At 47.0% G+C, this 15,570-nt stretch overlaps 1 pseudogene; it reads right to left on the bottom strand.

The window, feature by feature from the left end:
• On the bottom strand, window positions 2,998–12,672 carry LOC8062398 (annotated as a pseudogene).

The raw sequence follows: 15,570 nt of genomic DNA, 5'->3' as shown, positions 1-15,570 counted from the left end.
ACTCGCCCTAGGGGCCTCAGCGTCGGAGGACTCCTCCCTAAGAAGCGACGCAAAAGGCGCGCACACAGACGAGACCGCACGGGAAACCTGGGCCCCAGCAGCAGGCGCAGCCTTCGCAACCTCCAGCGGGGCAAAATCCACCGAGTTGGACTCGGCAGCGGAGGACCGAGCGGAAGAAGACCCCACCGGAGCTTCAAGAGGAACCTCCGCCTTGCGCTTCTTCGCAAGTGCTTTCACAGACCCACCACCCTTCCTTTTCTTCGACTCAGCTGCAGCAACAGCCTTCGAAGAGTCCTTCTTCTTCTCCAAGCCGAGCAGCACGTCTGGAGGAATGACGTAGTCATTGTACTCAATGCCCAACTCCTCAAAGACGCGATTGAAGCGCGGCATTGTACCCAGCGCAGATTTCCGCTGGAGATACTCCTTCTCCGAAATCTTACCAACTATCCTCCGGACAGAAGCCTCCACGCGGTCGAGGAAAGACTCCTTTGTCTCACCCTCAGGCAAACCCGCGTGGAACCGGGGAAACAGCAAACCCTCCGGAAGACCAAAGACTGGCACTTGTACCATCTCAATGGTGAACTCGTCTGTCCTGCAGCCAAGGGGCCAGTAGTCGGCAGCAACCATCTCCTCAACCAAATCGCGACCTCCGGAATAGCGGCAGGCCAGCGCGAAGGCTTGGTCGCATAACCTGCGCTCCTCCGACAACGGAGTCGAAGGATCAACCTTGTATACAGGCTTGAGCTCCTTCATCTTTGAAGCGTATGGATAAACCTTGTCAACTCGACCATCGTCTAGAGTCTTCGACGCGGCGGGGGTCCTCACATAGAACCAATCCTTCATCCAATCCTTCTCCCACTTGCCCTTTTGGCAAAAGGAGATCTCGCACCTTGCTCCAGGCATCGTGCGGCGCGGCATAAACGCGCAGCTTCCAAACTGCGCAATGCAGTCCACTCCTTCGGCATCCTTCACCTTCTTAGGCTGGCGCTGGAGTTCGAAGTAGGAACAGAAAGTATCAATGTGAGGCACAACTCCGTAGGATTCACAAGCCCAAGCAAACTTGCTAAGGGTGAGAATCCCATTGGGGCTGAAATGCTACAGCTCCACGTTGAAAGTCTCCATCACCTCACGGAGGAAATGATACGGTGGCATCCGGAGTCCGCAGGTGAAAAAATCTCTAAAAACAACCGCATACTCCTCCTCAGGCGCCGGAACCGTCTGACCCGCAGGAGGAGCCTTCGCACGGCCTTCTTTGAAGAAACCAACTTCAACCATATCAGCAATATCCTCCGGCCTCACTGTTGACTCCCCAAACTCAAAAGTAATAGTAGCCATCGCCTCAAACTCCTTCGCACTAATCAAGTCCCCCACAGAAACCTCAACGTCAGACAACGTCTCCTCCAGATCTTGAGCTGCAACAACCTCAAGCATCCAATCCTCAAACCTACGCAGCCAACCTCCGGACCTCACGCCAAGAAAATTGCGCAAAGGACCAGAAAAATCTGACCTTGACGGATGGGGCGAAGGAACAAGAGCCACCTTAGAACCTCCGCAAACACTTAGGGGCTAAACCTAACTGCGACTCACGCGAGCAGCTTAGAGAGCAAGAGTAACGTGGCGAAGGCAAATGCACAGGCAATGAGCAGCATGGGTGAGAGCCCAGAGCTCCCCCGCACCTCCTTTTATAGGGGGGGCCTGCGACCGCGCGGCTGTTGCGATTCCCCGTGCCCAACGGCTAAAAGCGGAGGACTCAGCCTGACCGTTGCGATTCCCCAACACTAACGGCTAACCCCAACGGCTAATCGCACAATTTCAACAACAACTCGATATCCTCCGCAATCTAATGTGCGAAGGATAGCAAGATCTCAGAACAACAAGGATCGAAGGACCCTGGAAAAACAAACAAACCAAGAAAATTTATGGCTAAGTACAAGAAACATTTTTCCGACAACGCTAACAAACACATCCTGCGCACCAGGGGGAAGGCAGCAACCATGCTCGCAGCCTCCGCAGCGTGGCATGTTTTTTAGCACATGGACCGCAGGAGTGCCATTAGCCCAAAAAGGGGGGGAACTGTTGGGGAATGGCCGCATCTTTCCCCCTGGTAGCGTCGAAGGATATCCTTCACTCGAGGAACCTCCGACATATGAAGCGTCGAAGGATATCCTTCACCCTAGGAACCTCCGTGCAAATGCCATGCGGAGGATCCTGAGGAAGACTAACGTTGACGACTCGTTTTGTCATGCCAAATGTATGCAGGGACTGAGACACCCGCGGAGGCTCACAAGCAGAGAAAGGAGGAACCTCCGATCCTCCCAAGTCCGAGGATGGCGAGGGACGCGGCGGAGGAGAGGAACCGCCGACACGTCCAGGCTGAGGAACCTCCGACGCGGAAGCGTCGGAGGATCGGTGGCCAAGGTGGCCGGCGAACCTCTAGAGCAGCCGAGCCGAGGAACCTCCGGCACGGCCAGGCTGAGGAGCCTCCGACAAATGGGCGTCGGAGGATCGGCAGACGAGCGGAGGATCCGAGCCTCCGACCAGCTGAAGCCCTAGACAGGAGACGCACGCGGGGTTCGCAGTGTGAAATTACACGAACGACTCAGGGTCAGTAGACTGTAACAAAGGAATATGCTGGGATATTCCCCCACCGTCACGGGGCATTTTTGTAATCATGTTAGGTCGGTTCCCGTGCCCTATATAAAGGGGGTGTAACCACACTTGGGAACAGGGAGAGCATTCATTGTATTCACCTACTGTTAAGCCCACTGTTCGTTACTGTTTAGCCTCTCACGGCACCAAGTGAGAAGGTTCTCGTTTCACTGTGTTGCTGGGGAGTGCGGTGCGCTACTTCCCAACAGCAGGCTAGTCCCAAACAAACCCTAGGTTGAGTTAACATTTAGCCATTCCACGTGAGACTAACACTTTATTGCACCAGCATTTTATTCAGGCTTTAGGATTTATTTTGAACTTAGTTGAATAAAATTGGGCCAGCCCCAATTAAAACCGAAGATTTACATGTTCTTTTAACATATGCAAAGTAATTTTCTACTTGCAAAGTCGTTTCAAGAATTACAGATTCACAGCTCGGCTTTGTTTGTGTAGACGTATCGATTTGCAAAATACATGAACACGGCTACCTCTACAGCCGCGAGCCCTGCCAGGAGCCCGTAGAAGTAGTCGAGGTGCCCTCGGTTGAGATTGTCGGAGAACCAGCTCTCGCCTTTGCTTCTCGTCGCCCAGTCGATCAGGGACACAAGCAAGCTGCTGGCGTAGCTTCCCACGCCAAAGATGCTCAGGCACAGCGCGAGCCCGACGCTGCGGAGAGTGCCGGGCACCTGGTCGTAGAAGAACTCCTCCAGACCAACCATACCCAGCACTGCGGCGAGGCCCATCAGAACGTACTGCGGAATCATCCACCACAGGCTCATCGGCAGAGCTACCTCCGGCTGGTCGACCAGGCCCGCGTCTCTGGCCACGCGGAGCCGCCTGACTTCGACGAGCGCCGCGACGGCCATGGCGACGCAGGACGTGGCCATGCTTGCGCCGATGCGCTGGAGCATCGTGATGCCCGCGGCGTGCCCGGTCAGGCGCCTCGCGAAGGGCACGATGACGCGGTCGTATAAGGGGATCATAACGATGAAGGTGACGTCGATGAAGCACTGGAGCGCAGCGGGCGGCACGACGAGGCCCGTCGCCGTGCCAAGGTGGCTGTCCAATGTGCTGGCCTGCTTGGTGAACAGAGTGTACGTTTGCGAGTAGATGACCGCGAAGACTAAGCTCGTCAGCCATATCGGGAGCAGCTTAGCTATGAGTCCGCGCTCCTCCTCAGGTCGTTGTGGAGCTAGAAGCAGCCTGCACAATTAGTGAAGAAGCTTCGTCAGGACAAGACCCCCTCTGCACAAAGCAACAGAAACATGTTTGCTCGTGTTCACCTTTCATCAGTTGGAGTAGTGTCCTTTCGACGGAAGAACCTCGCGGCCCACTTCTGCACTGTCTCAGCAGTGATCGTGCCTCCGTCGACGGGTTGGTTGGCATGGTACGTCGGCGTGCCAAGTAAGAAGACGGTAAGGCATAGCACCATCGCGGTCCAGCACGCGCCGAAACCGATGGTCCAGCCGGCGTTGTCCTCGACGTAGCTCAGGCCGGCGGTGGCGATGGCGTAGCCCCAGGACATGGAGAAGTGGAACCAGTTGAAGTAGGAGCTCCGGAACGCGGGCGCGGTGGGGTTGTCGCTGTCGCTAGGCGTGAACTGGTCGGCGCCGAAGGCTTCCCCGCATGGCCCGAAGAAGCCTTGCGCCAGAGCCAGCAGGTAGAGCCCGACGTAGAAGATGATGAGCCGGGTAGGAGACGCCGACGGCGGCGAGTTCGCGGTTGGCAGCATGGATGAGGCCGTTAGCATTCCGAAGCCCTGTAATCAATCATTGAAGTATATGGTAGAAGAGTGTCAAGTGTCAATTGCCAAACATGGTTGCAGTTGCTGCCTATGAGGCTGAGTGCCCAATTCAGGATTACCATTATGATCGCAGAGTAGGAAATTCCTAGTTCGTGGGCGTGCAAGTACAAATTCCGACATTTTTTTTAATAAAGGTTAGAAAGTCTATCCGGCTTCATTCACCCTAAACTGGGTGAACTCAGGCCAAATTATTACAAAGTTTAACCAAGGTATGACAAGTGTCATGGATCAACATAATCGTGGTCCTATACAAACCCACGACGCAAAGACTAATTGCAGAAAAACTCTCTCAAAGGTCAATATGAAGAAACTCTAAAAGCAGATGACCATCCAAAGGATAAAGTATGACAACAAGTGACATCTCTAATCTCACTCCGAGAGTATTGAAAACCCTATATTTTAAAATAAATTGACAAATTTGGTATTGCCTCGGTCCTAGAATATACCTACTTTTGGTTATATGTCTGCCCAAAATTACCAACTGCGAAGATAGCAACGTTCATGTTACCTCACTAAAGGCCAGTTTTTTTAAAAAAAGAAAAACTTGAGTAAAATATCAGTTCCTAATAAGTACTCCTATACACGATATTACTATATTAGTATTACTATACCGCTCATAACCACAAATTACATGATGCAGTGCTGAACGCTAGCTAGGAGGGATGGATCAAAAAGTAAATGAACATTTTTCTAGGCTTTCTTTGAAATAATATACTCTACTTTATTAGGAGGCCTAAACTGTACTAAGCCACGTGTAGAGCCAAAGCTGAATTTTATCTAAATCAGCTATTTCTAATTTTCAAAAAAGTTAATATAATCAGATCAGATTTAAAACAAAGCCACCAAACCAGCTCAAATGAACTTTTTATCCATAACTATGAGGTCCACCAATCTGCACACCAACAGTTAACGGAGGATTGGCTATCATAGAGCCGGAAAAATTCAGTAGAGCATTGAGGCTACGTTGACTATGGTACTCTTGGGACAAAAGAGGAAGACCATGGAGGGGGATGTAACTGCCTTTGGACGCTAAGGACAGAGCGCGATTCAATGCCGCAACAAGAGTACATTTGGGCAATGGACCTCACGCTAGTTGGAAGGAGATGCATCCTGCGCATGCAACTCTCTTCACAGCCTTGCTGAAGCACAGTAAAAGAAAGGTCTGGGCAGTAAAGGTTTTAGAAAGTCAAAGTATTTTAAATTTAATCAAATTTATAAAAAAAAATTAAAAAATATGATATCAAATAGTATACTATAAAGATATAATTGATAAAAAAACTCTAATAATATTTATTTGGTACCATAAATGTTATTATTTTATATATAAATTTTGTCAAACTTAAAATAGACTCAAAAATTTATAATGATTGAGAATTTGGGACAGAGAGAACACTTTCTTTGGAATGCAAACTGACCAGAAGATAGAGTACACAGGCGGCCAGGATCGCTCGATATCGGCCAAGCCGTGAATCAGCGACGAGCGCGCCGACGATCGGCAGCACCTGTACGGTTCCGAACCACGCGTTCACGCCCGCGGCCGCGGCAGCCGTGGACATGCCAAGCGGCCCGGTGAGGTACATGATCAAGTTGGCCGACACGCCGACGAACCCAATACGCTCAAAGAATCCCATCGCTGCAGATATGGTAGTAGCAACAGCAACAGTGACAGTGTAACTGTGTAAGCATGCAAACCTGCGGTCGGACTAGGCATTTTTGAAGACTTGCAATCAGCATGATTACCGAGGATGAAGAGGGCGGCACGCCAACCGCCACGGCCACCGCCGGGTTTGGAGGTGACGAGCAACCCAGGTCCGGGCAGAATCTCACCGCCGCCGGACTCCATTGCTGTCCCAGCCCTCTGGAGAATGGCCGCAGCACCTGTTGGAGTATTTATTCCGACGCCCTATTTGGCTATTAATTAATTGCTGCCGTCAGCGAGTGTTTCTTGAGGGAAAAAAAAACGTGCCATACGTATTATTGACGTGGACGAGCTCAGCTATACAAACCAAGTTCGTTCAAGGGAAAAATGTTATTTTTATGTCGGGACGCATAAACGCACTCGTGTCATACGCACGCCCACATATCCACGCCCAACCAGCTGTGCTTTGATCCTGCCATCTTGAAGTCTTTTTGTAGGAGTATACCAAACACTCAAGCACGTGAAGTCTTTTGTAGGAGTACCAGACAGTCAAACATGCTAGGACCGGCCGAATGGCATACCAGCCGCTAAACTTCATTCTCGCTCTCTGTCAAATATACTCAACTTTAATTAAATATAGAGAAAAATCATTGAATTTATTTATCACATTGAAAAAGCGATTGACACATACACGTTTTATATATTTATAAAGTGTCATAACCAGCACTAATAATATAACGACCCGTAAGGTCGTTTGGCTGATAAGCCATGGCAGGCTGTTTTGTTGCAGTAGGTTCTAGTTAAAAAGTCTAATTAAGAGCAGATTAGTACTTTTTTCTACACTACATATTCTCGACTCCTTAAACCAACTCTCCATGAAAGCACGAACTGCTCCGTACCGCTAAACTGCATCGCCGCCTGCCCTACTGCTAGGAGTAAATGAATCTTCAATCGATAGATGCAACAACAACGTATATTCTTAAGACCTGAAAGCTCACCATTCGCCAATGTGGATGCCTACGGCTGAAGTTTGGGCATAGACTACAGTGCTTGCTTGCTCGCGTAGACTTGTAGGCTGAAATTGAGCCGATGACTTGAGCTGGAGCAGCAGCAGCCACCGCTCACTTGGATGTGCACACGCCACTGCCTGAACTCGAGGCCTGAAGCAGCGTGCTATGAGAGGGAGGGAGCTGGGGGGCCACGCGCTGGTGAGCACTACGTCGCTGCTAGCCTCGCCACCTCCTGGGTCGCCGACTCAACACGCGCCTCACCGCCTCCTAGGTCATCGGCTTCGTCACCCGCCTTGCTGCCAGTCGCGTCGGCATTGTCTTCACCACCGTGTCTCCCTAGGGTGGTCGACCGCCTTGCTAATTCTCTAGGTCGTTGTTCACTGGTCAGCTCCACGCGCTAGGAGAGGGATGGAGGTGCGAGGCTTGCCCACCGGGGGGCGAGGAAGGGAGGTGCGAGGAAGAGAGCCCCCACGCCAGTCATCGGGGGCCGCGCGCCGATAACCACTCGCGCCAGCCCGGAGCTCTGGGAGATGATAAGAGAGACAGAGATCACACGCGCGGACTTGAGAAGCAACTCGTGTTCCCGTGTAGATGAGAAACAACTCCTATTCCTATGCAGATGAGAAGCAGACAAGCAGTTTATTTTGTGATTCAAAGAAGTAGCATCGAAAATGTCAAAAATACTAGTGTTATACCCTCCTTATTTATTTATAGACTAGTTTCGGATCCACTTATTCTTTGGTTCTGACCTACAACTTAAGTTCTTTTCGTCTGGTTCTTTCTATTTTAAAAGCATCGGATCTAACAAAACAGATGGCTCTCATTTATTCTAAGCATAGTAAAATTTCTCTCTATATTGAAATAAATTTATGTTTTATTAACTGAAAAGAACCTTGCTGATACTTATCTTTTGTTTAGTGAAAATAATACTAATTTGCAATGTGAGGTTGTTTCTCCTCTGCACTCTGTTTAGTGAACTTTTCTCCTGAAACTTTGTTTAGCGATTAGAATCCATGTTCTATCATCTTGCTATTAGTTCTCATGAAACACGCAAGAAAAAAAAAGATAAATCATATTAATTCTTTTAACATACACAGAGTATTTCACAGATTCATAGCTCGGCTTTGTTTGTGTAGACGTATCGATTTGCGAAATGCAAGAACGCAGCTACCTCCAGAGCCGCGAGCCCTGCCAGGAGCCCGTAGAAGTAGTCCAGGTGCGCTCGATTGAGATTGTCGGAGAACCAGCTCTCACCCTTGCTTCTCGTGGCCCAGTCGATCACGGACACAAGCATGCCGCTGGCGTAGCTTCCCACACCAAAGATGCTCAGGCACAGCGCGAGCCCGACGCTGCGGAGAGTGTCGGGCACCTGGTCGTAGAAGAACTCCTCCAGACCCACCTTGCCCAGCACTTCGGCGAGGCCCATCAGAACGTACTGCGGAATCATCCACCACAGGCTCATCGGCAGAGCCACGTCCGGCCGGTCGACCAGGCCCGCGTCTCTGGCCACGCTGAGCCGCCTGACTTCCACGAGCGCCGCGACGGCCATGGCGACGCAGGACGTGGCCATGCTTGCGCCGATGCGCTGGAGCATCGTGATGCCCGCGGCGTGCCCTGTCAGGCGCCTCGCGAAGGGAACGATGACGCGGTCGTATAACGGGAGCATGACGATGAAGGTGGCATTGATCAAGCACTGGAGCGCGGCAGGAGGCACGACGAGGCCTGTCGCCGTGCCAAGGTGCCTATCCAATGTGCTGGCTGGCTTGGTGAACAGAGTGGACACCTGCGAGTAGATGGCCGTACGTGAAGACTAAGCTCGTCAACCATATCGGGAGCAGCTTAGCTATGAGTCCGTCCTCCTCGTGTTGTGGAGATAGAAGCAGCCTGCACAAGTCAAGAAGCTAATTAAGCTCCGTCAGGACAAGACCCCTCTGTCCGTGACGTTGACGTACACGTACCTGCAGCAATACAATGGAGAAGTGTCTGCTGGTGTTCACCTTTCATCAGTTGGAGCGGTGGTGTCCTTTCGACGGAAGACCCTCGCGCCCAACGCCCGAACGGCCTCAGCGAACGTGCCGCCATCAACGGGGCGTTGCTTGGCACGGTAGATCCGCGTGCCAAGTAAGAAGACGGCAAGGCATAGCGCCAACGCGGTCCAGCACGCGCCGAAACCGACGGTCCAGCCGGCGTTGTCCTGGACGTAGCTCAGCCCGGCCGTGGCGATGGCGTAGCCCCAGGACATGGAGAAGTGGAACCAGTTGAAGTAGGAGCTCCGGAACGCGGGCGCGCTGGGTTCGGAACGCGGTTTTTTTTTTTTTGCCCTTAAGGGCATATGCCCTCACTCTCTCACTCATTGGATTCGCATTGAGAAGTGTGCAAACACACATCTCAAAGCAGATTCGCATTGAGATGTGTGTTTGCATACTTTTCAAAGCGAATCCAATGGGTAGGAGAGTGAGGGCACATACCCTCAAGGGGCAAAGAAAACTTTACCGCTGGGTTCGCAGGTGTCGACGCTAGGCGTGAACTGGTCCGCGCCCAAGGCTTCCGCGCATGGCCCGTAGAAGCCTTGCGCCAGAGCCAGCAGGTACAGCGCGACGTAGAAGAGGGTGAGCCGTGCAGGAGACGCCGACGGCGGCGAGCTCGCGGTTGGCGTCATGGATGAGACCGTTAGCATGCCCAAGCTCTGTACGTATGGTAGAAGAGTGTCAATTGTCAAACAAGTAAAAAATATGATCCCGAGTAGGAATTTCCTAGTTCGATGGCGTGCAAGTAACAATTCCTACATGATAGAAAGTGACATATCTGTTTCTCTGATCTCACTCGGAGAATCACTGCGCCAAAAAGCAACAAAGAAGACGTGACCTTAGTTTCAGCGTCACTAAGTGACATCACAAACCGTCACTAATTCGTTTCTGTAAGCGTAGTGATTTTTGAAAACCCTAAAATGTTTATATTATATACATACATATATATACACCTAATAAAAAGTATATCAACCGATAATATCGCCTGCGCAGCCCATGACATCGCTAATCGCCCAGCTCGTGCAAACAAATACACGTCGGGCTTTCCAAGGCCCAGAATACCCCAGGCCCCAGCTGGCCAGCTCCCATGTGCATCGCACGATTCTAGTTCTTTTTTTCTCCGGCCTTTGCATCGACGCCCTCGTAAAACAACATTAAGCCACGCAGTTTTAGTCCATGTCACATTGGACAGCTCCATGTTAACTAGAAAGACTAAATATAAACTAATTATAAAACTAATTTCACAGGATAATTAGCAAAATAAATCTATTAAGGCTAATTAATTCATAATCATGACATGTTTATTGTAGCACCACTTTATTAAATTATAGACTAATTAGACTTAATAAATTCATCTCCAAATTAATCTTCATTTGTGCAATTAATTTTTAGCACCACTTTATTAAATTATGGACTAATTAGACTTAATAAATTCGTCTCACAAATTAGTCTACATCTGTGCAGTAAAATTTATAATTAGTCTATATCTAATACTCTTAACTACAGTTAAATATCCAATGTGACAGGGGAAGGTATACAAACATCAGGAAGGCGTGTATGCTATTTTCAGCGGCCCAACCACATATGCACTAATGTTCACTCACGCCTTAATAGTGCAGAGCCTCTTTATTGTGCCCAAAATTGACAACTGTAAAGATAGTAGCGTTTGATGTCACTTGTTAAGGGCCAATTCTAAACTACCCTTGGGTTAAATATCACTTCCTAACAATTATACACGATAAAAATGATTGCAAAATTTATCTATAAAATCCGTTTAAAATTTCGATCATACTACTATTATTACTATATATATACCTCGTGACCACTACATAGATGACAATGTGGAACGCTAGGAGGAATGGACAATGAGCTAAGTTAATTTTTTTAGACTTTCTTCAAAATTAATAAATTATTATTTATTAGTAGGCACAACTTCAAATTCATTAAGCTAAAACCAAGTCGAAATTAAATTTCATTTTAGTCAATAATTTCAGTTCTAAAAGAAAATAAATGTAATCGGATTGGTTTTAAAACAAGCCACCAACACAATTCGAGCAACTTTTTATCTAAAAGCATTTCCAGCAATGCTACCCAAATCATGTCTATTTGGATAGCCCCCATTTTCATACTACACATATTTTACTTCCAACTTCAGTAATACTACATAAACCATGACCCTCAAATTCGTTTTAGTAGTCAATGACATGTGGAACCTACGTATCATCCTCCTTCCTTGTCGCCAGAGATGAACTCGTCCATAGGGAGCGTGCCGCCGAGAGAGTGGCCAAAGGAGGTTCCGCGAAGGGAGGGGAGTTGCCAGGGAGACCGTCACGTGCCATGGAGGCTATCTCGTGTCGGGGAGCGTTGTCTGCCACAGTTCCCAATAGAGATTCCTAGCTATCGTTGTGGTTCTTTCTCATGACCCCATCCAAGCACCCCACACCCTTTCTCGCCTGAACTGCATCCGCAGCGCCCCCTCTCCCTAGTCCCCCCCCCCCCTTGCCGGAGCGACGACGATGGCTTTCCCCATCGCGGGTGCCACCTAGTGTCATTGCCAGGCTGCCACAGTGTGGGTGTGGCCGGCCACTGCTAAGCCCTCGCGGCCCCATGTGTGCCATCTCTGGCTGTCGCACCGCTAGAGAGCATGCAGTGGATTATCAGCGTGACCAAGAATCGTGCGGAGAAGTAAGAAGGGGAAAAGTTTAATTATTCAAGTAGGGGGGGCAACATAATGGACAATAAAAGGGTGAAAATAGGAGGCCAATAGTCTGCTGGAGTTTGTTTTTTTCCCTCCAATATATAAATCGGGGATAGGGGCCTAGGGGGTCTAGTAGGGGTGTTAATGAGATGCTCTATGAACTCCCAATTGCAAGGTCACCAATGCAACTTAATGAAGCAGGGAATAGAAAGGCGAAGACGTGAGAAAACCAAAATACATTTTTTTGGAGTTTGGAATGCAAACTGACCAGGAGATAGAGCACACAGGCGGCCAGGACCGCTCGATACCGGCCAAGTCGCGAGTCGGCAACAAGCGCGCCGACGAGCGGCAGCACGTTCACGGTCCCAGACCACGCGTTCACGCCGGCGGCCGCGGCAGCCGTGGACATGCCGAGTGGGCCGGTGAGGTACATGATCAAGTTGGCCGACACGCCGACGAACCCAATACGCTCAAAGAATCCCACCGCTGCATGGTAGTACCAATAGCAAGTTAGCAACAGTGAAGCATGATGCAAACCTGTGGACGAACTAGGGAATTCGAACGACTTGAAATCTGAACGATTACCGACGATGAAGAGGGCGGCACGCCAACCGCCACGGCCACCGCCGCGTTTGGAGGTGACGGGCAGCGCTGGTCCGGGAAGAAGCTCGCCAGCGCCGGACTCCATATCAGCCCTCCGGAGGATCCGACTATCCGAGGATAGGAGCGCCGAGCACGTCGAACCTCTTGCGGCTTTGTGTGGTCGCGGTGCGGTTGGTGGTCCGGGACTGTGCAGGTGCTGCCGCTCGCGAACGCGTGGTCCGGGACCTATTGCTACCGTTAGCGTGTGTATTTCTCGAGGAAAAAAACAGTACTGCTCCACTATATATTAATATTATTACTGACGGAACCAAGGTCGGTCAGGACGCGTAAAGTCGTTCTCAGCAAGACTTTTATGACGTCTTTTAAAGTTTTGACATTGGATATAATGAAACACAGATAAAATCATCGTTCTTGATGCATAATTTTATTTATTTATTTTTGCTTTATAAGACATTTAATTTAATAATTCATTTTAAGTTGGTAATCGAGCAATAGAGTTTCACCTCATGATAGTCATTTCTTCTTTTTTCTGAAAAATGTTGTCCCCGTCATTAAAAATATTACTCCCTTCAAGTTTGGCCTATATCCAAAATAATCCATCAAACTAATATTTGATTTAATTTACTCCCTAAAACTATTTAAGTTGGTTGCCCCAACTAACACCTTAAAGAGATTTTTTCTTTTTGTTTCTCTATGCACAAATTATTTTAGTTTCAAATTTTGTGAGGTAATAAAGGATATTGTATTTTGTGTTAGAAAAATGCACTATGATTTTTCGTGATTATGTTTTATATGATATTGTATCTCTACTGTTATTTAATTGTTAAATTTCCTAGATATCAAATTTTTAGTAAAAAGTTAAGATATATTTTTTTTTCTAACATAACTTATGATGTTCTCTATAATATTGCAAAAAGTTGATAATAAGACTCAACTAATACATGGAAAAATGAAAATAACAAATAAGGGGTAAACTAGACAAACTAAAATAGTTGGAAGGAGTAAATTGAACCAAATGTAAGTTTAAGAGGCAATCTGGACATATGCCAAATTTGAGGGAAGTAATTTGGAATTTTTTATGTTTATATTTGACCAAATATATACAAAAATATACTAATATTTATCATATGTAATATGTATCGTTAGGTTGAGCATGGTATACATTTTGATAATATACTTATTTGTAGATATAAATGTTGATATTATTTGATATATTTTTGGTCAAACTGAAAAAATTGACTTTTTGAGAAGCAAGATGTACATTTATTTGTGAACGGAGGGAGTAACTTATTAAATACAAATGGAACAAGTTGTCAGTCAACGAGTGACTACAGACACTTCTCCTAAATATGTGTCTGTGATAGTTTATCTCAGACGCCAGTAATTTGGCTGGTGAATTTGGCCTTTTTTTACATAGTATCTAGGAGTTTAGTTTTGCCTTTTTTTGTTAGAGTAACACCCAGTGGTATTTCCAAACCTAAGATAGTGTTAAAGAGCAATCTATAATCAAAATGTAACCAAATAAATTAAGGGTAACTATACAGATAGCCCAAACATTGAGAGGAAAACTTCCATGAAGAAGGAAATTACGAGCTGATCCTTGAAGCTGACCAGAATATCAAAGGAATTCCACACTTCTGCCTTGTTTAGTTCCGAAAAGTGAAAAGTTTTCGGTACTGTAACACTTTCGTTTGTTTGTGACAAATATTATTCAATTATAGACTAACTAGGATCAAAAGATTCGTCTCGTGATTTACAGTTAAACTGTGTAATTAGTTTTTATTTTCGTCTATATTTAATGTTTCATGCATGTGCCACAAGATTCGATGTGACGGAGAATCTTGAAATTTTTTTGGTTTTCAAAGTGAACTAAACAAGGCCTTCATCTTCACATGTCAAGACATGAAGAGGCTGCATCTCCTGGCTGACAATTCCGCTAGAATGTCCAAACAAGCTGCAGGCTGCCATCGGTTCACGTCTCGGATCATCAACATGCCAAGTGTCCCAGGTATGGCTGATGCAGCATCCCGCTAGCTAGCATCTGATTGCCTTGTTGCGACATCTCCTTCGACCACGCTGCAGCCACATATTCCTCGATATGTATTGTCACGGCGTCTCCTCTGACATTGCTGCACCCACAAGATCGTTCTTTGGAATCTGTGGGCAAGCAGTTGACCCTTACGTTGGTCAGCAAAGCATGAGGCAAAGGGCACCCTCAACAATAGAGTCAACTTACTAGCTCATATGAATTTAAAAAAATATAAAAATAGAGTAATATAACATTCTAGTATAAAAATGTGTAAACATAGATAGTGTATGAGCTTAGCTTAGCTCTTCATAAAGAGCTAGCTTAATTACTATTGTCTCTCCTTATTGAGTAAAATATCCTATGAGCTAGCGCGCTCTTAAGGCCTTGTTTAGTTTCCAAAAATTTTCAAGATTTCCCATCACATCGAATCTTTGTACACATGCATAAAACATTAAATATAGATAAAAATAAAAACTAATTGTACAGTTTATCTGTAATTTGCGAGACGAATCTTTTGAGCCTAGTTACTCCATAATTGGATAATAATTGTCACAAACAAACGAAAGTGCTACAGTAGCCAAAGCCAAAAATTTTCGCGAACTAAACAAGGCCTAAGACAATGTTGGAGCTGCAATGGCACATTATTCTCCTCTTAGTAATATACTTGCGGCAACATTTTGAAGTCCTTCTAAAAACATATGTTTTCCAAAGATGATATCTAGAGGTCCAGAGGCTACACATTCTTTTTTTTTTCAGGCAACAAGGACACCTCCAATAGTATACTAGATGTCATCTCATATTATTTGTACGCTTCATATGTAAAGTGTTTTTATTTATATATTATATCTCAAAAAACTAGCTCTTCTCTTCCCGCTAGCTTAAAAATCTGTGTTTTCTCTCTACTCCACATGGCATCTAATACTAGTTTAAAGTTGGCAATTGAAGATCCCCTTATAGCAACTCTAATAGTTTTGCAAATTTTGTTATTTGCCAACTCCCAAAATAATATGGGGATGGCCCATTTGAGAATATATAGCCTCAACTAGCCCATTTGGAAACTTAAACCAAGTGTCCTCTTCCCTAGCCCATTTTGGAATCATAAATCAAGAGA

Source organism: Sorghum bicolor, chromosome 3 (genome assembly GCF_000003195.3).
Source record: "Sorghum bicolor cultivar BTx623 chromosome 3, Sorghum_bicolor_NCBIv3, whole genome shotgun sequence".
Classification (NCBI taxonomy): domain Eukaryota; kingdom Viridiplantae; phylum Streptophyta; class Magnoliopsida; order Poales; family Poaceae; genus Sorghum; species Sorghum bicolor.
The sequence above is the reverse complement of the archived record's forward strand: the minus strand, read 5'-3'. Positions and strand labels throughout refer to the sequence as shown.